Source organism: Carcharhinus amblyrhynchos, chromosome 24 (assembly GCF_965287045.1).
Source record: "Carcharhinus amblyrhynchos chromosome 24, sCarAmb.v2.hapA, whole genome shotgun sequence".
NCBI classification, from domain to species: Eukaryota; Metazoa; Chordata; class Chondrichthyes; order Carcharhiniformes; family Carcharhinidae; genus Carcharhinus; species Carcharhinus amblyrhynchos.
This window is the reverse complement of record NC_137347.1, coordinates 29,497,021-29,513,951: the sequence shown is the minus strand read 5'-3', so window position 1 is coordinate 29,513,951 and position 16,931 is coordinate 29,497,021. Positions and strand designations below refer to the sequence as shown.

The 16,931-nt window shown below is 43.6% G+C and overlaps 1 protein-coding gene and 1 non-coding gene across 2 annotated transcripts in view; one reads left to right on the top strand and one right to left on the bottom strand.

The window, feature by feature from the left end:
* The window catches only part of LOC145357741 (exostosin-1-like), a 257,169-nt gene that overhangs the window by 198,190 nt on the left and 42,048 nt on the right, over window positions 1-16,931 (bottom strand). The gene's annotated exons all lie outside the window — the stretch shown is intronic.
* LOC145358058 (small nucleolar RNA U3) lies at window positions 10,821-11,030 on the top strand. The gene has a single exon (XR_013889428.1). It is a non-coding gene; the product is annotated as a small nucleolar RNA U3 (small nucleolar RNA).

The window sequence follows — 16,931 nt, the reverse complement described above, 5'->3', positions numbered from 1 at the left end:
TGCCTAGTCCCACTGACCTGCACTTGAACCATATCCCTCCATACTCCTCTTATCCATGAACCTGTCTAAGTTTTTCTTAAATGTTAAAAGTGACCCCACGTGTACCACTTTATCTGGTAGCTCATTCCACACTCCCACCACTCTCTACGTGAAGCCCCCCCTAAAATTCCCTTTAAACTTTTCTCCTTTTACCCTTAACCCATGCCCTCTGGTTTTTTTCTCCCCTAGCCTCAGTGGAAAAAGCCTGCTTGCATTCACTCTACCTACACCCATCAAAATCTTATACACCTTTATCAAATCTCCCCTCATTCTTCTACGCTCCAGGGAATAAAGTCCTAACCTATTCAAACTCTCTCTGTAACTCAGCTTCTCAAGTCCCAGCAACATCCTTGTGAACCTTCTCTGCACTCTTTCAACCTTATTTACCTCCTTCCTGTAACTAGGTGACCAAAACTGTACACAATACTCTAAATTCAGCCTCACCAGTGCCTTATATAACCTTACCATAACACTCCAACTTTTATACTCAATATTCCGATTTATAAAGGCCAAATGACAGTGCAGCGTTCCATCCACACCGAAGCGGGCTTCAATTTTATGCTCAGGTTTCTAGACAGGAGACGTGAACCCCACAACCTTCTGAGTCAGAGGCTGAAATACAACCACTGAGGAACTTGTAGCTTTCCCCCAACAGCCTAACCTGCACCATGCACTTTCACTAATTGTGTTTTTTTGACTGTGACCAATTCTTGTCATAGTATCTCCACAGCATGGAGCCATTCAGCTCGAGTCTGCACCGACCACAATCCCACCCAGGCCCTATCCCCATGCATTTACCCTAGCTGGTCTCCCTGACATTAAGGCGCAATTTAGCATAGTCAATCCATCTAACCCGCACATCTTTGGACTGTGGGACGAAACCAGAGCACCTGGAGGAAACCCATGCAGACACGGAGAGAACATGCAAATTCCACACAGACAGTGACCCGAAGCTGGAAATCGAACCCAGATCCTTGGCGCTGAGAGGCAGCAATGCTAACCACTGTGCCAAAGTGTCAGTTGAGCTGTTCCTGCGAAGAATTTGGGTAATGAAAGCCAACATTGTTCATTCTTACATCAGAACAAGAGCTGGCAGCCAGGATCTGAAAAGGTAGGGAGGACCGTTTAACTAACATCATGGGATGGTCAAAAATCAAATCAACGCAGAATGAGTTGGCAAAGCACATGCAGGAAGGTGAGAGGTCACCAAGGATGACATATTGTCGCAGCTGGGGAAGGGCCAAGTGAATCAAAAGCAGAGGACGTGGGATTGGACACAAGTGGAACATATCTGGAGATGAACAAGGGCAGGATAGGGCACAGACTGTCTAATCTGCATCTCCCAGGGCCAGGAGGATCAACTCTAGAGGTAAAAAGGGACACTTCATCATGAAGGACCGTAGACAGGGAGAGGAGTTTGGGTGCCAGGGGAGACTAGGAGTGAGCTGGCAGGGGGATTGTAGGGGGTTTTGAGCAGGAGGATGGGGGTGGTGGGAGCTGGGGATTTTGTTGGCAGGATCATCGGAGTGGACCAGTGGAAGGTTCAGTTTCAATCCTGAAGCTGCCTTTGCTGCTAGACCCGATTCCAGAACCAGCCCCCACATAGTGTCTTTCACTGTTACCACTGCCTAGGCCTCCATCTCACAGCCAGATTCTCTCCAGTCCCCAACCTAATTTGCCCACCTGCTGAAGCTGAGTAATTCTTTGAGATTACCAGCCAGTGCTCCTTCTCCTCACTCATGGTCGTGTGGCCTTGAGTCTACACATGCAGACCCAAGAGATTCAGACACAAAGAAACCCAGGAAAAATGGCACCCAGGAAGCTCAGAGCCATGATGCGCGATAGAAAACCAAATTCCAAGATAGTTGAACACCCTGTCCAGGGCCTGGTACTCCCACTGTTGTGCCTTGTCTGTAATGCTGTCCCTAAGGACTGTGCTATCCTTAAGAGTCTGTGTGAAGTAGAAAAGCTATCTTAGTTGGCAAGTGCCGTGAAGAAGAATCAATCACTGGTTGTACGCTCAAAAATCAGGTAGCGGACATCTATGCACTTATTTTTTTGCTGTGCTCCCTATGGAAATGGGTGACAATATTAAGAATAAGCTGCAGTTTAAGTCAAACAGCTCATCTCACTGACACCTCACAGAATCATAGAATCTTTCTGTAATTACTTTCCTTATTTCCATCGTGAAACCACTAATTTTCTGGAAAAATAACAAATTGAGTTACAGAATATGATCACAAAACAGAAATAAAAATTCTGAAATATAACCCAATAAGACTTAGATGCTTACAGAAACGTGTGTCAAGGAGCAGCTTAAATAAGGAGAGAGGGGGAGAAGGGCAGCGAGCTTTAAAGCTGGATTTTTAGAGCTTAAGGCTCAGCTGCCAAGGTGCAGTCATGAAAAGTCGGGAATCTACAAGGGGCCAGGACTGGAGAAGCACAGAGATCTGAGAGTGTTCAGGGGCTGGCTGAGGTTACAGTGATAGAGCTGGAAGGGGTTACAAAGGGACTTGGACACACGGGATGACAAAAATCAAAAGCAATAATGAAAGAGTTGGAAAGAGAAAAAGAGCGGGCAAAAAAGAAATGCAAAAGAGAATGGAAAATTAAAAGAGAAAAAAAACTTTGCATTTATATAAAGTTAAGTTTATTTACTAATGTTACAAGTATGCTTACGTTACCACTGCAGTGAAGTTACTGTGAAGATTCCACAGTCGCCACACTCGGCTACACCGAGGGGGAATTTAGCATAGCCAATGCACTCAACCAGCACATCTTTTGGACTGTGGGAGGAACACCCGGAAGAAACCCACACAGACATGGTGAGAACGTGCAGACTCCAAACAGGCAGTGACCCAAGCCAGGAATTGAGCTCGATTCTCTGGCTCTGTGAGGCAGCAGTGCAAACCACTTCTCACAATGACCTGATGTCTCAAAGCACTTTACAGTCAATGAAATTCATTTTGAAGTGTAGTCACTGTTGTAAAAGAGGGAATACGGAAACCAACATATGCACAGCAAACTCCCACAAACAGCAATGTCATCATAATCAGATCATCTGTTTTCTTGTGGTCTTGGCTCAGGAATAAATATTGACCAGGAAGCTGGGGTGGCCCTGCTGCTCGTCTTTGAATTAACGTCACGGGATCTTTTACATCCACCCGAGCGGGCAGAAGGGACCTCACCCAAAAGGCAGCATCTCCAATAATACAGCACTCCCTCAGCACTGCACCAGAGTGTCAATCTTGATTTTCGTACTCAAGCCTTGGAGTATGATATGAACCTGGGATCTTGTGATCCAGAGGAGACTGTGTTAACAACAGAGTCACAGCTGGCACAGAAAGCAAACAGGGGAAGAAAGAGAAAGAAGAAGGAGAATAAACATAAGCAAGTGAGTTCCTGGGCATCAGGTGAAGGCAGGTCAGGGCCTAGGTGTGCTGTCCCAGAGTTAAACAGCTTACTAATGTTCACTACCTCAGCAGAACACAAGGAAAGTGCCCATTTGGGCAAAGTAGCTGATGCTGTTCAGTGTCAATGGAAACAGACTCCAACGGGAGGTCACAGCCTCTAGGAAAGGGCAAATACTGGACAGGCACCAAACTTCCTTACCTAACCTGGCTGAGGGAGGAGGATGAAGTTTACAATGCTGTGACACACAGACGGCTGAGAAGTCAGATCACCCACATGGAGATCCACATAGTTACATTATATATATGGATAGTAACACACCATATTACCTGCCAACTGCAATTCCATTCTTCATCAAGTTCCAAAAGCAGCTGTTTCTTTCAATTTATTTAAACTTTTTTTTGGCAACTAAAAGAGAAAATGTGCTCTTATTCCCTCCAGACTTTAATTTTTTATCCTTTAAATTATTACTTATTTAGCTCATCTTTTGATCTGTACAGAGTCAACTCCTCTCAGTCGAACCATGAGAAGAGGATTATCCCTGGGTTGGAATTAAAACATAATCTTAAGCTTTAAACTTAAAGTTTATTTATTCATATCACAAGTAGGCTCACATTCACACTGCAATGAAATTACTTGAAAATTGCCACATTCTGCCGCCTGTTCGGGTACACGGAGGGAGAATTTAGCGTGGCCAATGCACCTAACCAACACGTCTTTTGGACTGAGAGGGGAAACTGGAGCACCCGGAGGAAACCCACACAGACACAGGGAGAACATACAGATTGCGCACAGGCAGTGACCCAAGGCTGAAATCGGACCCGGGTGCCTAGAGCTTGAGGCAACAGTGCTAACCACTGTGCCACCGTGCTGGCCTGGGTACTGCTGGGGCAGTGTGGGGGGAATACCATTGAGTTATGTTTTTCTCTTTACATTTTCTTTCAATGCTTCCAATTATTACTTGTAAAAATACTGGAAGAGAAAATTGGCCGTTTGATAATGAGATGCTTGACTGGAGTAGGTCACGTGATGAAACCTCACACATCTGTCTGACCAGAGCTGGACAGGCGGCAGGTCAGAATGGCAGGGCTGAACTGGTGGTAAGGCAATTGAGGGGAGGGGGATGGTGGGGTGGTTTTAGACATAATTGAGAACACTCGCTGAGTGCAGGAAAGGAGGAGGTGGAAGACAATCTGGGGCAAAAGAGGCCTGTGTTTTCTGCATGTTTACTATCAAATAAATTGGTTCGACTTTAACCTGGTGTTGTGAGACTTCTTACTGGGTTTACCCCAGTCCAACGCCAGCATCTCCACATCATTTTCTGCATGAAGCCAGGAGGAGCACTGGTGATCCTCCAACCCTTCTTTGGAAACCCTTCCCTTCCTCTGCTGCCCTGGTGGATCAGGCAGGCATCTCAACCACTTAAAGAAGCACCAGTCGAGATGGTCGCACGCAAGAAGTGAAGGGGGTGATAACTATTTGCATCGCCGTTTCAACTGCACTACCTCCCCACTCCTGCCAAGTGGTAAGTAGGTTTGTTAATTCTGGTTGGACATGTTCTTGAAGATTCCATCATGTGACTTCCTGCCCCTACACTCTCATCAATGGTCACCTGACATGTCCATCCTCCCACAGCCATACTCTTAGGCTGGAACATTACCCACCGTTCACGTCAGCTGGATGCCAAATTCTCGCTGCAGCAGGAGTGTGACACGAATAGCCAGTAAGATCGCGCCCTTTTGTCATTTGATTGGAGGTGGCAATCAATCTTTTTTGCCCTGACCTAATTTTTTGATCATTAAAAGTGGATGATGAAAAATCAGAAATAAACAATTTTATAAAAAACATGAATATAATGTGTTGCTCACAGCTGGGTCCTGAAAGTTAACCTTTAAAGGGCAATCCAGGAAGATGGGCAGTGCTGGAAGGGGGTTGCAATTACCTTTAGTAAGTGAGATACAAGATGGGCTGTTATTAACCACACGCCGCCACCCCCCCCAATCATCCTCAAGGGACTGAACATCAGTAAGAAGCCAAACAAGGAAAGAAATAAAAATACTTAATTAAAAGGGAGAAAAGAAAAAGTTTCTCAATTGTTTTTGTTCTACAAGTTCTCTAAGAATAATAATGTTAACCTTTCTCTTCTCTCCCACCACCATTAATTAAAACTAATATCAGCTTTGTCGTTAATTTATAAAAACTCATTTGGCATTTTTCAACATTTCTCTTCAGTTCCACTGCTCCGCAATCTGACATTTCAGCGGAGCGTCGTTTTGTAAGGCAGGCCAAGTGGATTCTGGACAGTCACCACGCTGCTCATTAAGCTAAAAAAAAAAGCTAATTCCTTTTGGTGTGTGTCTGTGGCTGTGGCATCATTAACTTGGCGCAGCACGGAGCTGAGGAAATTAATTTGCAGCTCTGACTGGGGAGAGCTAATGAGGAAGCATCCAGCCTGACGTGGCTTCTGTCAGGATACAGAGAGGCAAGAAGGCAGCTCCTCTGAGTTAATGGGACTCAGTGGGCCGGCTAAGGTTTACGCAAGGCAACATTCTGCTAACAAGCCGCAGCTCCTTCCGTACAGAAGTGCATTTTTAATGCTCCCTGCTGCACAACACCCCCCCCCACAATTTTAACCCACCCCATCTAGTCAAAAGGCAAGCAGGTGGGCGATTAAAATAGCAGTGGAGATCGACTCCCCTCCGACCCCATGGGTTGCAAATTAAACATACTTTTTTTTGAGCAGAGGGGCCTGGAAGATGGAGGGATCCTATTCGAAATCTGAATTTCACTCCAGGGTCATATTAAGGCAGGCCTCAAGTCCTAATTTACACTACAAACATCCAGATGAAATTGCTTCACACCAACACTACAGCTGTAGTGTAAAGAAAGCATAATAAAAAACGTGAATCAAAAGCAGCTGTTAGTTAATCCATTGGGTTAAAATACCTGTGGCAAATAAAGCCAGCGTTATAAATGAATTGAAAAGCAATTAAATGTATTCTTGTAGGGCAAAGGGATTGAGGGATAATGGTAAATAGTGGCACGGGAACAGGATTAGGTCATTCAGTCCCTGGAGCCTATGCTGCCATTCAAGACAAGCATGGCTGATTTGGGCCACAGCCTCATGCTGTAGAACCCTTACGCTGTAGAAAAAGGCCATTCAGCCCATAGAGTCTGCACTGACTCCCCCAATAAGCATTCCACTCAGGCCCTCCATCTTCCTTTGCTCAATATCCTTGGCCAGCGGAAGTTTATCAGATTCAGATTTAATATCTTTTATACAGCTAGCATCTACAGTTTTCTGTGGAAGCGAGTTCCACATTTCGATCAGCTCTGGTGTTCCCTATCTTCTCTCCTCAATGGCCCAACTTTACAAGTTCTGGTCGCTTGTACGCGAAACCTCTCATCAGTGGGAAGCAATTCTCTCCATCTTCAGCATCCTAAAAAGCTCAAAAGCCAGCAAGGCAAGATGGTTATACTAGGCAAAGGCAAATTCATGAGATGATGTGAGGAAATTGTTCTTTGTATAAAGTTTGATTGACATGTGGAATGGGAGTGGAGAAAAACTGCTTGAAATAATGGAACACCTGGAGGCTGTGACTAAATATTCTTCTGGGCTAGATATCGACTGAGTCTTTATCTGGAGTCTTCTTTATCTACCCTATGAGCAGCATGTAGGGGAGATCAGAAAGAGTGGTTTGGCAGAGGCTAAGTCCATCTGTTCACAAAATTCCTTCTGTCTTTAGACAATTCTTCTGTTTGTGAAACAGAATTCAGCATTCAGTAAAAGACAGAAACTTTCAGCTCTCTGCTACCCAAAAAAGTGAGAGAGAAAAGAACATAACTGATCTTCTGTCATGAAGCATCTGTTGCAGTGATATCTATGTGCCTCCAGAGATTGTGATGAAGTAGAATGGGAGCGATTCATAGAATCAAAGAACCTTTCCTGGTCCTAGGTACACACAGAACAACTAAAAATAACACTCGGAATGTGTGCAACTGTCTTAATATTCTAATTTGCAAAACATGTCAAAATATCTTGCTGTGTAGCTGTCCGTTTGAATGGCTCGAAACTCAATCTTCCATTCAGATGTCTCTTTTTTTCCCCTCTCTCAATAATTTTATATTTTCTTTGAAAGTATAAGAATGTGAATACATGGAAAACATGACAGATGCAAACAATGGGGCCAACCAGTGATGGCGCATTCAAACTCAGAGGTGGGGTTTTCCAGCCACGTTAGCCCCAAAACCGAAAACATACTGCCCGAGGACATTTGTATGGCTCGCACTCCCACCCACTATGATTCCCACGTGAGGCAGGACAGGAAAGTTCCCTCCAGAGATATCTAAAACTGCTAAGAATCGAGGGGGGAGATCGAAGAATATTTTCATCCCAAGGGTAACAAATTGGCAGAATGAAAAAGTTAGAAAGGTTTGTATTTATACTCTGTTTCATGACCTCTCTACATCCCAAAGCCAATTACTGCAAATGAAGTACATTTGAAATATAGCCACCGTTGCAATGTAGGCAACCAATTTACACACAGCAAGGCCCAACAGCAATTCAATGACAAATGACCGGGTCATTTGTTCCAGTAGTGTTGGATAAGGATTAAATATCGACCTAAATCCTTGAATAGAATTTAAATTTTGTCAGATGGCACCTCGGTTTTAATGTCTCATCAACGAGCAGCACCTCTGACAGTGAGGAGGAGTTGGTGACCCAACTTTCTGGACCCCTGCAGTACCTGTGGTATGGGTACACCCACAGTGCTGTTAGGGAGGGAGTTGCAGGATTTTGACAGTGAAGGAACAGCGAATGTTAGAAACTAGGACACTGTTTTAGCCACATGCATAATTTTAAACGAGAACATGCTTTGCACAACATAGGTAACTGTAATTCACAAGTGAACATTTACTTAATAAGTATCTACCATCATTCAGGAAAGCAGACACAATGATCAAAACATACTTACATACTTTTAACACACAACCAAAGTTCAAGTTCACACGCATATACCACGCGAATGAAAATTGCAACCACAAAGCAAAATAAAGATGGCATTTTTACGCCGTCAAGAGCACAGGACTCAAGTGTTTTGCAGTCAATTTGCATTTGGAGTGTAATCTCTGTGTAAAGTATGGAAATGCAGCAGTCAATTTACACTTAGCAAGCTCCCAGTAATATGACGATGACCTGATAATCTATTTTGTTTTTATAGTAATGTTGATTGAATAAATATTGTCTAGGTAACCAGGGATAACTCTTCTGCAGAATTGCGATAGGGGATGTTTGATGTTCACTTGAGAGAATAGACTATTCATTACTATATTAATCACCTTTTAATTTATTGATCTGAAATGCAATTGACCACACCTTAAATTAACCATATGTAACTAATGGTTAACATAGAATTTGACAGCACAGAAACAGGCCTTTTAGCCCAACAAGTCTATTCCATTCTATGGACATCAAACAAGTCTCCTCCCAGCTCATTTCTTCTTGCCCTAACAACATATTGTATTGGTTAGCACAACAATAACTTGCATTTATATAGTACCTTTAATGCAGTAAAAGATTTCAATGCATTTCAACTGGAAGGTGTGATTAAAAAAACCTGCCTGACTTGGAAATATATTGTCATTTGTTCAGTGCCGCTGGGTCAAAATCCTGCAACTCCCTCCTTAACAGCACTGTGGGCATACCCACACCACAGGTACTGGTAGCTCACCAACTCCTTCTCAGTGGGCAATTAGAGATGTATAGTAATAATGCTGGTTGACCCCCCACATCCCATGAATGATTTTTCAAAAATTAATACAAAGCCATAAAAGGAGACATTATAATAGGTGATCAAAAGTTCGGTCAAAGAAGTAGGTTTGAAAGGGTAATTTTAAAGGAAGAGGGAGACATGGGGAGATTTAGGGAAGGAATTCCAGTGCTTCCGGCCTAGGCAGCTGAAGGCACAGCTACCAATGGTACGGAGAAAGAAATCACGGATGCACAAGAGACTAGAATTGGAGGAACGCAGAGATCTTGGAAGGGTGCAAAACTGGAGGGGCGCAAAACTGGAGGGGCTTGTGAAGGCAGAGAGCAAAAGGAATAAATTGTGCAAGATGAAAAGGAGAAGGTGAGAGGAAGCCACATTTCACATTGAAAGTATTTTATCCTGTGAAGACTTTATGTGTGTCACAGTGAGGTGCCATTCCTGGTGCGGATCCCTCCTATCAATGAGCATAGGCGTCTAGTCCTTACTTTCAGCAGAAAGTGTCCACACTGTGAGTTCAGCTTGTAAGTCAACGCACAGTAATGTGGTCTTGGTATGGACAGGTATTTCAAACAAGGTCTCAGTGGGAGTAATGTTACATAAATGTCTTCATTGACATAAGGGCCTTCTTACCTGTTGCTCACAAGCATCAGCGGCAAAGCTCACACTGCGGCATTTGTCTGTACACCAGAACTCCAAGCTGTGTTTCTCTGAGACACAACAGGCCATTTCCTCTCAGGCAGTTTTTTACTATTTATACAATTCTACTTTACACAAAGGAAAGAGAAATAAGGCAGTAAGCATTCATGCAGAGGAGAACCGTGGACATTTATTCAAGCTAAATGTGACCTGTTTGTATTTTCATTTGTCTTAAGTTCACTCATTGTACTGTCCTAACAAGAGGTGGATAAAATCATCCTTTGAAAGAAAGACACATTTCGATCACATCTTATCCTTCCTCCCAGAACCATCTCATAATCCTGCACTTCCAAAGAACTTTGGTAAAGTACACTGAATGACCTTACCAGTCTAACACTCATTTTGCACAGAATGAGATCTTACAATGTGGAAAATAGGAGCAGGAGGAGGTCATTCAGTCTTTCAAGCTTGTTCCACCATTCATTTTAATCATGGCTGATCATCCAATTCAACGGCAATAAGACCAACTTGGTACTGGACACAGAGGAAAACTATTTCCTCTGCTGCGGGGAGGCTAGAACAAGGGAACAGAATCTTCAGAAATTACAGCTTGGCCATTCAAGGGCCAGGAAATATTTCTTCACAAAGAGTAGGGCAAATCTGGAATGCTCTCTCTCTCTCAAATAGCAGTTGAGGTTGGAATCGATTCAACATTTCAAAATTGAAATTGATAGGTTTTTGTTAGACAAGAGTATTAAAGGGTTATGAAATCATAGCTCAAAAGTAGCTGGAGTTAAGATATGGGTCATCATTAATCTAATTGAATGGTCTCCTCCTGTTCCTACGCTATGTTCTTATGTTAATCTACTTGCAGTGGTGATGGTTGAGCAATAATGATAGGAAAACCAGGATGCACCCCATGCACATTTTTGAATAAGTACGACAGGGACATTCCCTTATACCAAGATTATACTCTTAGGGATCATTTCTAAACTGTTTTCCTAGAGAAATGTGTTTCTAAACTGTGTAGTTTCACAAACCATGAGGAGGATTAATAGTGTTCTCTTCTGAGCAGGAAGCTGGCATTGAGTGTTGCTTTTAGCAGCTGCTTAGTGTCACTGAGTGTTCCTTCTCTCTCTTGTAGAGAAATGGAGGAAGAGAACACAGTCTGAAGCATCACGTTGAAGAGTCAGGACGTCATATTTCTCTCTCATCCAAAGGAAAGCACTGCTGGCTACTCCCGGGATCTTGGGCTCATGTCACACTATTTGTAACCCTCATGACTTGCCTGGGTTTGCAACATCTCGCTTACTGTTCTATCTGGAGACAATACACATCTGTTTAACCTATGCTTAATGCTATCGCCACTCACATTGTCTGCACCTTTAAGACTTAATTAGCTGTAAAGACTCGCATTTATATGCATATAAATGCATATATAAAGGCATGCCTTTACATGCCCTGTTTGTGATCAGAACCCCCCACTCAACTGATGAAGGGGCAAAGCCCCAAAAGCTAGTGACTTTTGCTACCAAATAAGCCTGTTGGACTTTTAACCTGGTGTTGTGAGACTTCTCACTGTGTTTACTCTCTCTGCAGCAGTGAAGTATCAACCTTGATGATGCATTCAAATTCAGCAGTAGAACTGCAACACATTCTGCACCCTTTCCTTTCCTTCTCTGTGAATGATAGGTTTTGTCTGCATAGCATGCAAGAAACAATACTTTTCACTGTGTACTAATACATGTGACAGTAATAAATCAAATCACAACCTTCTGTCTTAGACTAAACATTTTGACTTCTTACCCCTTTCACTTTGGTCCCAGTCCCTTCTTTCTTCACCTGCAATCGTTCTCATCCACTTCTCTCCCACCATCCAGTGACGTTTTACCCAATTTTTGCAATTGCTGGGATAGTGTTTAGGGAGTGGTACCTGATTTATGGAGATGGAGCGGAGGAAGCAGTTGTTGAAAGTGAACGATGGTCTTGAGAGAGGCATTGGTTTGAAGAGCAATCTTAGACAATGCTAAATCAAATCAATCAGCCTCGTGTTGCCTCAGATCCTAGAAAGGTTTCTCAGCTGCAGGTTTGGAATTTCCCAATAGTTACTTTGATCACTTGTTTACACTGCAGAACTGAAACTGCTTGGAGCTTGTAAGGAGACCAACAATGAAGTGAGCATGCAACCGTGAACAAAAATGATATTTCCATAATGGGAATTTGGGGGATTTGCAGCAGATTGAAGAAGGACAGAGTGGTTCAATAAAAATTTAAATCGATCGGAGAATCATAGTTTTAAGATTAAGATTAAATTTATCTATTAGTGTCACAAGTAGGCTTACATTAACACTGCAATAAAATTACTGTGAAAATTCTCTAGTCGCCACACTCCGACAGCTATTCGGGTACGTAGAGAAATTAGCACAGCCAATGCACCTAACTGGCACATATCTTTCAGACTACGGGAAGAAACCAGAGCGCTTGGAGGAAATCCATGCAGACAGTGAGCCAAGCTGGGGATTGAACCCAGGTCCCTGGCACTGTGAGGTGCCCCATCTCTGTTCACTCATGCAAGCAGACCTTTAGGAAATGTCACCAACTGAGATTACACGAGTTCAAAAAAGTTGAAAACAAGCCCACACATCAGGTAAAGAGACAAAAACAGAAAAGAGTCATCCAATCTCAAAACGCAAGTTCTATTCTCTCTCCATAGATGCTGTCAGACATGCTGAGATTTATCCAGTATTTTCCCTTTTGTTTCTGATTCCAGCTTCTGCAGTGATTTGATTTTATATTTGGGGGTAAAGAGATTTCTGAAGAAAGCGTTTGAGAGTGTATCAACATCATTGGGGTCAAATAGGAGGCAGAGAGTGAGGGTCAATGGGTGCTATTCGGATTGGCGGATGGTGACTAGTGGAGTGCCTCAGGGGTCGGTGCTGGTGCCTCAGCTATTTACCATTTATATAGATGATCTGGAGGAGGGAACCGAGTGTAGGGTGTCGAAATTTGCTGACGACACCAAGATTGGAGGAAAGGCAAATTGTGCGGAGGGTGTGGAGAGTCTACAGAAGGATCTAGATAGGCTGGGCGAATGGGCCAGGAAATGGCAAATGGAATTTACTGTTGGCAAGTGCGAGGTGGTCCACTTTGGTAGGAATAATGGTAGGAAGGATTATCACTTACGTGGCAAAAAACTGCAGCAGGCGACAGTGCAGAGGGACCTTGGGGTCCTTGTGCATGAGTCGCAAAAACCCAGCTTGCAGGTGCAGCAGGTGGTCAGGAAGGCAAATGGGATGCTGGCCTTCATAGCGAGGGGGATTGAGTATAAAAGTAGGGAGGTCTTGCTGCGGCTGTATAGGGCATTGGTGAGGCCGCAGCTGGAGTACTGTGTGCAGTTTTGGGCGCCGTACTTACGCAAGGATATTTTGGCCTTGGAGGGAGTGCAGAGGAGGTTTACTAGGCTGATGCCGGAGTTGAGGGGGTTGAGCTATGAGGAGAGGCTGAATAAACTAGGCTTGTACTCGTTAGAGTTTAGAAGAATGAGGGGAGATCTCATTGAGACGTATAAGATGATGAATGGGATGGATAGAATAGAGGTGGAGAGACTCTTCCCACTCAGAAAGGATAATAGGACTAGGGGGCACAGCCTCAAGATAAAGGGGGGGCGGTTTAGAACGGAGTTGAGGAGGAACTTCTTCACTCAAAGGGTGGTGAATCTCTGGAATTCTCTGCCCGTTGAAGTGGTGGAGGCTACCTCGCTAAATATTTTTAAGACGCGGGTTGATGGGTTTTTGATAAGAGAGGGGATTAAGGGTTATGGGGAGAGGGCGGGAATGTGGAACTGAGCCATGACAGATCAGCCATGATCTTATTGAATGGCAGGGCAGGCTCGAAGGGCTAGATGGCCTACTCCTGCTCCTATTTCTTATGTTCTTATGTTCTTATAAGGAGTTGGCTTGGTGGAGGAATGAATGGTGACTGAACGCAGCTCAAGGGTTGGGAGGAGTGACAAGCACAAAGAAGAATATTATCCTCCCCAACATGTTACAAGCATTACCTGCATGAGGGTGGATCCTGAAATGGATTTCAATGGTCTCAGAAACCATGGCTTGGGGAACAGGGGATGACAAAGATTAGCAACTCAATTCATAATGCAGTAGCAACAGGCAACTCAAGAATTAGAGTGAGGGGCACCGTCTTTTCCAGTCGAGATAACAGGTCAAGATGTTCATATGCTTTGCTGTTGCTCAGGTGCTAGAGTCAAGGAGAGTTGGGAAAGGCTAGGAAAGATCATGAAAAAAGAAAGAGAGCTGCCAATCATCATGGTCTACATGGGAACCAACCACTTATGGAAGGAAAATCCTGAACTCCTGTAAGATGATTCAGGAAATAAAGAAAAGTTCAGGAACAGGTCATCCAGGGTCCCAATCTCAGGTTACCCAACTACAAGAATGGAGAATACAGGAACAGTAGGCTGATTGGACCCTCTCATCTGTCCTGCCCTTCAGTTAGATCACGACTGATCTCAATCTCTACCTCCATTATCATAGAATCCATTCTCCCAGTGTCTGGATGCTCCAGTTTCCTCCCACAGTCCAAAGATGTGCAGGTTAGGTTGATTGGCAATGCTAAATTGCCCCTTAGTGTCCCAGGATGCATAGGTTAGAGGGATTAGCAGGGTGAATGTGTGGAGTTATGGGGATAGGGCCTGGGTCAGATTGTTGTCAGTGCAGACTCGATGGACCGAGTGGCCTCCCTCTGCACTGTAGGGTTTCTATGATTATCCTCGATACTTCACCCAACAAAAATACATTGATCTCAATTTTGAAATTTTCGATTGACTTCCAGCATCCACAGCCTTGTGGAGGAGAAACTTCCAGATTTCCACAACTTAACTGTTTCCCAACAACACCTCTGAATGGTCCTGCACTAAATCTAAAGTTATGGCACTGGTCTGCATTCCCCCACCAGAAGAGAATGCTACTCTCCATTTGCCCCATCAAATTCCTCAATTATTTTAAACACCTAAATTAGATCTCCTTAAAAACCTTTCTCACTAAAGAAAATAGAAGCTGTGCTGAAGCAACCTGCCTTCATAAATTAACTATATTAGCATCAGTATAACTTGAATCATACTGCGCCTTTGCTTTCTAAGGCCAAAATGTCTCTTCTGACCTGCAGTCCCCAGAACCGATTGCACCATTCCAGCTGTGTTCCAGCTAGGGCTTTACATAACTTTGGCACAATTTCCACTCATTTACTCCACTGTCAGACTAAGACTACTTTTAATTATTTTGTGCGCCTGCTCACTAACTGTTAGAGGTTCATGTAGATGGACAGCTAAACTTCTCTGCTCCTCACCATTTAGAAAATACTCTGGCCTATCTTTCTTCAGTCCAAATTAGATCACCTCATGCTTCTCCACATTAAACTTTATCTGCGCTGTACATTTTAAAAAGAATGCGGGTTGCTTTAAGAGCGGATCACATGATTTGTTGATGTTATGTCAATTGGGTGTTTGCTTTGGCTGCTGTTTTACTTCCAGTTTAATATCCTGATGCAGTGCAGAGAGCAGCCCTTCAACAAAACCTGCTGATGTTACTTTGAATCTACGTGTGCAAACCAAGGCTTTTCTTTCTGTGTAAAACCCACAATGCCTAACATAGTTGGGGCATTACAATCTGTCAGAGCTTTGTCCACTCGCTTACTCTATCAATGTTTCTTTGAAACTTTCTGCTTTCATCTGCTCTACTTATTGTGCTTACCAACTTGATGACACTAACAAACTGAGGAACAGCTCTCTGTTTCAAATCCAGTAAAAAAGCAGATGCCCCAATAAGGGGAAACCACATTAGTCACAGCCTGCAAACTGGACTGGATCGCATTCTCCAGTTTTGCCTCCTAATCAATCCCTTACTCATATTAATAGGGTGCTTCCTATCCACACACTCTTGTTTTTGTGGGTAGATTACAGAACACAATGGAGTGACAAAACATTAGTGTCATGAAGGAGTTATTCATTGTTTTGAGATATTCACAGCAGTTCTGGGTAACAGAGACTTATTTCTTAAAATTGGGCTGTATTTGAACAGGAAAGAAGTTAATGAACCCACAAAATGAATAAACAGAAATGAACAGTAATTTAAATTTAGAAGAGGTCAGTGCCGGGGGCAGTGCCAGCATACTACCTGGTCATGTCCCTCCCTGCCACCTGGAGGCCATACTTACCTGTGTACCCCCAGTGGTTTCCTTTTTTTAAAACACTTGTAAACCTCGCTGACGTGACGAGGAGATCCCTACGTGAGGGGATGATGCAGCTGGGGAGCCCTTTAATGTCACTAGAATTTATTTAAGTCCTGACCTCTCTGGGCCAGCTTTTGGCACCAGCAGGGGGCGAGGAAAATCGGAAAACGAGATCTGCGTCAGTGCAGAAAGTCCCTTCAGCCCATCACCGAGAATAACCAAATTTGCGCTAATCCCATTTTATCCCATATCCCTGAATATTATGATATTTCAAGTACCCATCCAAATATTTTTAAAGATTGTAAGGTTTCCAGCCTCGAGAACCTTCTCAGGCAGCGCATTCCAGATTCCTAACACCCTCTGAGCAAAAGTTTTTCTTCTCAAATCCCTCCAAATCTCTTGTTCCTTACCCTAAAACTATGCCCCCTCATCCAAAGGGAACAACTGCTCCCTAGTCACCCTGTCCTCTTTGGCAAGATTCTACTTTTCTGAGTCTGGTGGAATTGTGTGTCCACGTTGCCACCCGCACTCACGGAAATCAGACACAAAATCCCAACCAACATGGCGGGAGATGAGAGATAAAAAGGGATCATTATACTCAGATTGCATTACAGATTGCAAAATGGTGGGAGGGAAATGGAAAGACCAATCTATAGGGAGCCCGAGGTATGTATTTTTGTTTGATAATGCTCCGATGAAGTGCCTTGGGACCTTTTAACATGTTAACAGCATAATATATATGCAAATATTGTTGTGCAGCCACAGAAAAATTGCCCTTGGGAGATGTGAACTGGTCCCATTGTTTGGAGCAGGGAGGGAACAAACAAACAA